General features: G+C 43.2%; 1 long non-coding RNA gene across 1 annotated transcript; it reads left to right on the top strand.

The window, feature by feature from the left end:
- Positions 1 to 5,018: 5,018 nt before the first annotated feature.
- Positions 5,019 to 7,121, top strand: LOC104598675 (uncharacterized). Its single transcript, XR_735421.2, has 2 exons — positions 5,019 to 6,080; positions 6,296 to 7,121. It is a non-coding gene; the product is annotated as an uncharacterized LOC104598675 (long non-coding RNA).
- Positions 7,122 to 9,017: the final 1,896 nt, after the last annotated feature.

The raw sequence follows: 9,017 nt of genomic DNA, 5'->3' as shown, positions 1-9,017 counted from the left end.
TAATGTGGCCCGTAGGCTTTGCCTGTGAGGTGTCGAGCTATGATTGTTCTACATCAGCTTTGTAATGCCGGTCACCCACTCCTACAAGAAGCTACTAGGGGCTCGACCTTCGGGGGCAGCACTACTAACTTTAGGTTGCCAGCTCACACGGGAGCCTTGGAAGGCTCGGCCGGTAAGGGCGCCTATGTAGTCTGTTGGCCGTCAACTCCCGTGGAAGCCACGAAGAGCTCATCTTTGTAGGGGGACCTTGCGGAGAGGACTGATGAGGCATCATTTGAATCGAAAGTAAGGTTGGTAGAGCTACTTAGTCTGTTAGCCCCCTGCATAGTTTTTGAGTTCATAAAAAATGTAAACTATAAAGTGATATCTTCAAAAAAGTGAGGACTTAGCTTTGGTAGGATGAGAACTTAGCTTTTGTAGGATGAGAACTTAGCTTTTCGTAGCGTATTCCCCCAGACGACGCCAATTGATGTAACCATTTTTGGTCACGTACCATTTTTTGGGATGTGTAAAATTTTTTTGGCTAAGTACCTCGTGTTTGACCTGGTGGTGACGTGCCTTGGTGATGAGCTACTTGGTGGCGAACTTCCTAGGGGAGAACTGCCTGGTGATGCTCCCTGGTGGCGAACTGCCCGGTGGTGAACTGTCTGGTAGTGCTCCCTGGTGGCGCTGCCTGATGGCGAACTGCCTGATGGTGAACTGCCTGGTGGCGAACTGCCCGGCAGTGCTCCCTGGTGGCGAACTGCCCGGTAGTGCTCCCTGGTGGCGAACTGCCTGGTGGCGAACTGCCTGACGGCGAACTGCCTGGTAGTGCTCCCTGGTGGCGAACTCGTCACTTGACTTGCTCCTAGGCGGTCTGCAACTCAGAGGATGGCGGAGCTCCCTGGTGCAGCGCTACCCGACTACCCCTCGCGTGAGGTGATTTTCTCTCCTTTGTAGACGGCGGGAGCTGAGGTACCTGCGGGAACTGAATCAGAGGACCCGGGGGTATTTTCCCGGCGGGGACTCTCCGATGCCTAAGTTAGCATTCTGATTACAGAGGGCTTGGAGAGAAATGAGAGAGCTAGAGAGTGGGGGTTACCATACGCTTTTTCTTCCCCTCTGGCTTTGGGGGTCGGAGTCCTTATATAGTGGTGCCCTCGCGGGTTAGGTGGGTGAAAAGACTTCAAATGGTAAGACGTCATATCCCGTCAGAACCGGGGTACGGTGATGAACTCCTCGAGGTTGTCAGGCTGGCGCTTGTGCCAGGCGGCCAGGTCGGCGCCTGGGCCAAGTTGTCAAGTCGGCGCCTGTCAATTGACGGGTCGGTGTCCGGGCCAGGTTGCCAGGTCGGCGCCTATCAGTCGGCGGGTCGGTGTCCGGGCCAGGTTGCCATGTCGGCGCCTGTGTCAGTCGGCGGGTCGGTGTCCGGGCCAGGTTGCCAGGTTGGCGCCTGTGTCAGTCGGCGGGTCGGTGTCCGGCCAGGTTGCCAGGTCGGCGCCTGTGTTAGTCGGGGGGTCGGTGTCTGGCCAGGTTGCCAGGTCGGCGCCTGTGTCCGGGTCAGGTCATCAGGTCGGCGCCTGTGTCCGGGTCATGTTGTCAGGTCGGCGCCTGTGTCCGGGCCAGATTGCCAGGTCGGCGCCTGTGTCCGGGCCAGGTTGCCAGGTTGGCGCATGTGGCAGGCTGATCCGGCCAGGTCGCGCAGGTCGCGCGCAGGCCGCGCCAGGTCGCGCGTAGGCCGCGCCAAGTCGCACCAGGTCGCGCGCAGGCCGCGCCAGGTCGCGCCAGGCCAGCCAGACCGGTGCCCGGGGGGGGACCAACTTGGTAAGTTGTTGCCTGGGGACTTGCCTAGTTGTCACGAGGTGCCACATGTCGCAATTTCACTGGAGGGCCAAATCTGCCCTCATCAGGTACCTTTTGAGCATCTCCTTCGAGGTGAATGTGATGAGTGGCACCCAAATCGCGAGCCAAGAGTAAACCAGCTCGATCTGGAGTTGATAGCTTCTGTAAGATCCGAGTCTGTGCACTTAGTACTAATAGCCCGAGCAAAGAGGAAACCACCAGTATGATTAATTCTAATAATCACAATGCCAAGACCCGAAGCTGAACTAGCTTGAGAATTGTTCAAAGGGATTGGACCCTCTGGTTGGTTGGTCAAGAATTTGACATTGTAAAAGTCGTCGTGCTAAGGCACAAGAGTGAGCGTCCAACAGATTCTGTCTTGGTGCTGGAGAGGATTCAAGGGGAGCTCGATCAATTAATATTGAGAATCTGCTGAGCAACTTCATTATCGAAATTTTGGATAATGAAAAACTTAATTGTTCCATTGAGCCTATTCGAATTTAGAATTGGAGACCTCTAAATTTGACCTTGGAATAGGTTGAGAGAGCCAAGGGTCTTATCCCATCATCCATTTGAAATTTGAAATAATGAGTCGGGCTCCCTTGATTAGCTCCTTTCGTATGTCCAAGATACAATTCCAAACGGAGGAGTTTGTAGATTTTTTAGAAACACTCCAAAAAGAAGTAGAAGAATCTTCATTTCCTTGCTTTTAACAAGACATTTCCAACTCTTGAGATACACATGTAGCTTTGTCCTTGAGAGAAGCCCCACCAGAAATCCTGGGCTGTGAAGTTTAACTTCATGCAAGTAGCTAGCAAGAGGGAGCTTATTGATAGCCATGAAATACGATGGGATGGAGGAAATTGTAGATATAAACCATTATCTCACGACCAGAATGAGAATGGCAATTTGCCTTCCAGGTTTGCAGTTTATTTCCACCCTTCTCAACTACAAAATTTCAAGCAGCAGCAGTCTTTCCTCCATTTAAAAGCAAAGGGGCACCCAAATAATTTTCTTTCCCATTCATAGATTCCAAGTGTATTGGCGATCAAACTTCTTCTTCGATGGACATTTGAGCTGAATAGGATGGATGATTTGCTAAAATTTAAGTTTTGACCCGAATGGCTTCCAAAATGAAGGAGGATGTTTTTGAATCGGATGGCTTCTTCTTTATTACTTCTTCCAAAAATAAGAATATCATCTGCAAACATTAAGGTCATGTTTGGTTCAGGCCTCATTCTTTTAATTCTTGTTCATTTTGGGCAAGAATGAATAACATTAGTGTTTGGTTACAAAATTTTTGTCATGTCATGTGCTACATTCTTTTAGAATGAAAAATCAACTCATAGGTAGACCTGTTCATGGGCCAGGCCGGATCAGGCTTTTACTCATCATAAACAGGATTTTCGTAGGCCCGTGCCCAAGCCCAGTCCGACCAACACGCCTACAACTTGAGCCCGATCCCGGCCCTAATAAAAAGACCACAGCACGGGCCCGAGCCTAAAGCCCGACTTGTTGCCGACCTAACAGAAAGATGGTCACTGGTGCTGAGTTCGTGTGACTATGTTTGCCGGTGCTGAATTTGTGTTGATAAAGCATAGGGAGGAAGAACCCCTGTTTTCTGAGAAACCCAAAGAATAAAAGAAAATTGAATGAGCGACCATGAGGGATGGGGGAAGAGAGAGAGAGAACTCCTGTTTAACTGGATTGGATGAAACTTGCTATCCCATCAGGGTTCTCCACTAACAACGATCTTGGCAGCAGCATCTTGTTTGACAGAGTGAGGGAAGAGCGAATGAACCTTGGTATGCATCACTATTTTCTACCGACGGGCCACCCGGCCCATGAATAGGTCTACTCATAGCACAAGAATTGAAGTAACCTGCAGTATGAAAAATAATCATATCCCATCTTACTCATTTTCATTCATTGAGGAAACCCAGCCTATAAAGCTGCTACCATTAGGAAATTACCGTAGTACTTTTATGAAAGGACTTTTACACGAAAACACTTTAATAAAAACCCTTTTATGAAAACATTTTTGTAAAATCACTTTTACGGAAATAATTTTATAAAATCACTTTTGTAAAAACACTTTTATAAAATCACTTTTACAATTGTATTTTTATAGAGGACACTTATAAATTTTAAAAAAATCATTTTTAAGGAAAAATGCATTAGGTTAATAGAATATTTTCTCATTTTATCCATTTTTACCCATTCTTATCCATTTTAGAATTTTATATTAAGTAAAAACAAAAAAAAAGAATTGAATCAAACATGATTTAACTGATTTAATTTTGGACAATTCCTTGAAAGTTTAAAGCCATTTATTTGTCTTGAATCAAGACATTATTGTAGACTCTGGAGAGTAGATCAATATACAAATGAACAGCTAAGGTGAAAGCGGGCAGCACAGCAGGCATGGGGGAACTCTTAAATCACTAGTTTTAAGTTGTAGCACCCGTAAGGCTACAAGGCATGGTTAATTAGTATAGGAAGGTTGGGTATTAACTGTTAATTAAGTCAAAGGATCATTTATGTAAGTTGTCTTAATTTTCTATAAAAAAAAAGTTGTCTTAATTTGCAAACCCATCTTGTACAAATTCAACTTTAAATTAATGCACTTCTGTGTATTCACTCACGAGCCTCCTTAGCAACTGACCACACTGTCATCCCCTATTAGCTGCTCCTAGGCATCTAGAGAGAGGGAGAGACGGCTGGATCTGCTCAAATCGTTAGATTGGAGTTTTTTTTTTTGAGATGAGACAGGAACAACACAGCCAGGTAATAGAGCCCAACTGAGCCCTGAAACGGACAGTTGGGGACTGGGGCTTGCTGGGCCTCTCAAACGGCTGATCCAATTTGCATCGATAATGTGTAAATTTGAAATTTCAACCCAATAATTGCACTCCCTGAGAACCTTCTGCTCGAAAAATTTGGTACGGTTCTCTTCTCCCTACCTCCTACCCTCTACTCTCCAGCTCCTCTCTTGATGCATCCTCCACCTCCACTTTCCTGTCATGCCGCCCTATGCTTTCTTTTCTCTGACCCTATTCCATATTATAACTCAGCCTATAATTTACTACTACCTACCTAGCTTATCTGGACGAGTCTCTTTCTCTCTCTCTCCGTCTCTCTCAACCCCACATGCTGCTTTTTTATGACTCATCAGTGACCTCTCTCTCTCTCTCTCTCACTCTCTCTCTAGTTTACGTTGTTTCAACTCTCACCTCTCGCTCTATAAATAACACCCACCAAGTGGGTGTTGTCATGTAGCATGCCGACTTCTCTTAATTAGGGTTTCTTTGTTTTAGGATTTATTTGTTTTCTTTAGCTTTTAAGACTTCTCTTATATATATTTCTTTACTTGCACGCTTTATCCTTTGAGAGTGCTCATCCCCGTTTCTTCTCATATCCTTTGTCTATTTTATTCTGCTACTCCATCTTTGTGGTCGTGATGAAACACCTTATCTTCTCCTTTACATTTTTTTTTTTTTTTATACATACGTTGGTGAGGTGCACCCACTTTTGCACTCTTCATCTTCACCCTATTTTAATTTCTTCATCTTTTTTAACTGGTTACACAACCATTCTCTTCACTGTTATAGCCTTTCCATTTCTTCTAGGGCATAGAGCTTCCATGGTTAGTTCTTTCATGTTGTCTTCTCTCTGTATCGAAGTTACATCAGGTTTTTTACAACTTTTTTTGAAAGGTTCTACATCCAAAGTATAAAAAGAAAAACTTCTTTGAAGATTTAGGAATAAAAATCTTAAAAAAAATGTTTTTCCATTCGTCCTTCCTGTTATCCATCTTCTCCTTGCTAAGGGAGGTAGACCAGGGTTTAACTAAGAAAATCATCTTAACTCGAAAAGGGGGTTTCTCAGTTTCTCTCTTTTTTTCCCCCACACAATATGGGTGATGCTTTCTTGATATATCAATGGTTTTTCCCATTTTCTCTATGCTATTTGAAATGTTGGTGGATGAGAAGTTGCACCCACCCATTTTTCTCTCTCATCTATCTCATGAGAGACCCAAGGAGGAGAAATTGACTTCAGTGTTGTGCAGAGCCCCATAAGGGAATAAGTGAAGCTGCCAGCATGATCTAGCGTTGGATGGATACCCAAGTAATATATTTTAAGATGCACCCTAGCTAGGTCATGCTCTGACAGCCTCACTCCTTCCCTCTTTGGGGCGCAAATAGATTCTGAAATCTGAACCCTTGAGCTTCAGCTACCAAGAGATGGAGACTACCTCTGTAAGTATATTCCTGTCCTTAATGTTCTTCATGTGCCAACATTCACAAACCCTTTACTGTTATTTTTATATTTCTCCTTTAACAAGTACCATTCTTGCCATTGCATCTGCATGCCAGCTTCTGCAAGGAATCCTGGCTACTTGTGTTTTCTTATTAACTAATTTCCTTTTTATTTTATCCTTCGTTTGTTTTGTTTATGGCTTTATGCTCTTGAGGGTGATCCGGAGAGTGGTTGCTCATTAATGTTTAGCATGCTTGTACGAAGGGATGCAACAAGAACAAGCCGAAGTTGGTGTCTTAAGCGTCATTCCACAGCTTGTTTCTTCAGCTCCCTCAGATTTTTTGTTTGCATGTAATCTAAGCTAACCCTATGTCATGTGCCCTTTGTATAAGGTTTGCATAAACAAAGTGGTGTTTCGTTTGCACTATTGCCTCTATGAATTGCTGAAGAATGAAGATGGTCCACTTGATGTGATGAACACATGTGGCAGTTGTGAAATAATCAATCAAAACTTGCATTGCTGAACAAAATACAATTTGAATCAAGGACCACCTACCTGGACTTGTGAGCCCCCTCCCTTCTGAAAGCTTTTGAATTTACAGGAGATAATGTGCATGGAGTGATCCCAATTCCAGCATCCCGAGAAGCAAATGTCTATTTTTAAATGGTTGGTACATACAAGTGTCTCTCAGAAATTTCTATCTTGGCTGGCAGTTTCCAAGATTTTGTTATCGAATTGTCAGATGAGAGATTCCAGCAGTAAAAATGATGATAAGACGAGAGTGATCGCACTGGGTAAACCTTCTCCCTTGTGCAGAACTTGGAACTGAAACTTTACTTCAGTCTTCTATCGTGACTTTCATTATTGTTGTTTTCCACGTCTTGTTGCACTTCAGAAGGGTGGCATCACGTTAACTACTAATGGTTCTCTCTTTGTAAACACTTGAAAAAATTTAACCCCAACCCAACAGATTAATTGATTTTCTCAACCTCAATTGTCTTGTTTTAACCTCTCTAATGTAATTGGTTTTCAGGAAGTATCTCTCTCTCTAGATCTCTCTATCACAAGACTGGTACAGTAAGTAAATCAATTAACAGACTAGCTAGCTAAAGTATTTTATCACCAACTAGATACTCAGAACAAGTAGAACATTCATTCGATTAATTTATAAATTTGCTTTATCTAATAAATCAAGGCTAAGTTGGTGCATTAAATAGAATTTGTAAACTAAATCATCTGCTATACTGGAGGTTTCAATTAATTAAAAAGCTGAGAAAGTATTATCATTTGGACGAGCTACATGTGACGTGATCCAACTTGGAACAGATCTGCTATCCTAGCTAGTAGCTTTTTATATACATAGACTAGTCCACTCTCAGTAAAGAAAAACTCTTTCTCAGTCATGCTATGTTCAGTAAGTCTAAACCCCGATAAAGAAGTCCGTTGCCCAAAGCTGGTCCCCTCTTGTGAGAGTTGAGAGGTGGATGACTGAATATCTAAATCCCAACAATCTCTACTTAATTGCGCGATACTCGATACAAGACCCGGCCCAGGATGAAATAACTGACTCTGAGATGATCGTGGTGATTGTATCTGCCAAACAAGTATTCTAAGCTCATGGTTGGTTCTTTCAAATAAACGTAGGATTAATTAGTTTCCTTCCATACAGGAATTTTCTCTCGTTCAAACTCTCATGATTTTAGCAATTATCTCATTGTGATGAGTCTGAGTTCATGGCATCCTGTCCACTCTTCTAATCTTTTCTTGCGTGCGTATTCGTGCAATGTTATTTTCAAGAAAAGACATGTTAACCGCTTCTATTCTCTCCTTGATGATCTCGTAAGTCTGTTGAGCTCACTTATATATATAATTACATCTTATACATGGGGGGAGAGAGAGAGAGAGGAGAGAGAAGAAGCACTTTTGTCGTTGTTATATCACTCTAAAGCAACCTATATTGTCGTCATTGCTAACTCAAAAAGCAACCTCTATCACGGGTGCCAAAGAGAGAGAGAAAGAGAGAGATTTGGCCATTTGGGATTCCTTAAGTATTTTGTCACCGTCAATTTTGTCGCCGTTAAATTAAAGGATGTCGGAGTGCTCTCTCCTTTTTCCAGACATTGGCCGTGGCAATGACGTGAAGCCCCTTGCTAAGTTGATACGAGATTCATGTATTTTGTAGCCTAAAGGTCAGTCTCTCTTGCGTCTTTCTTCAGTTGTGGTCGGGCCATGCCTGCACTGCCGCTGCTCGTCTCTCTCTAGCTGGCTGTCACCGATCGAGAGCCGGTCGATGCAACAAGTAACTGAGTAAGCAATCGTTTCCTTTAATTATCACTCATTGGTGGTTCAAAAAGTTAAAAAGTTGCTCAGTACTTTGAGTTTGAGCACACTCATTCTCTGATGATCATGTGACACTGTTGCAGCAGAGAGTGAAAAGAAATCTTCAGTAATAAAAGAGGATCCCAGAAAGAGCTCTTGTTCATCATTTGGGCGACCAAGCATCAAGCTCACATGATAAATTTATACAAAGTATTTGATCAACCGGTCAAAGTTTCATTGGAATACAATATTTTTTTGGAACATAATTTACTATTCCTCTTCTTTCCTTTCTACGTGGAAATCTTTTAAAAACCCTTGTGTACAACAAGCATATTGTTGCTTGCGGGAGGGCAAACCAAAAGACCCAAATCCATCACTACAGAAACAAGAAGTGATGTTACTAAAGATGGTATCGAGGGTAGTTTGGGAATTGCGAAGGTGATTTGCTTGAGGGTCTCATTTATATTTTATAAGCACGTACGAAAAGATGTTAGAAGTCTCTCTGTGTAGTTTGTGTATGATTCTAGGGGGAGAGATTCTGACGGTTAAGTTAAGCGAGGTGGTGGAGTAAGAGTATTGAAGAATATAAGCACGAAAACAAGAAGTGAAGTCGAAA

This window comes from Nelumbo nucifera, chromosome 6, assembly GCF_055504915.1.
Source record: "Nelumbo nucifera cultivar China Antique chromosome 6, China Antique-T2T, whole genome shotgun sequence".
Taxonomy (NCBI): domain Eukaryota; kingdom Viridiplantae; phylum Streptophyta; class Magnoliopsida; order Proteales; family Nelumbonaceae; genus Nelumbo; species Nelumbo nucifera.
The sequence above is the reverse complement of the archived record's forward strand: the minus strand, read 5'-3'. Positions and strand labels throughout refer to the sequence as shown.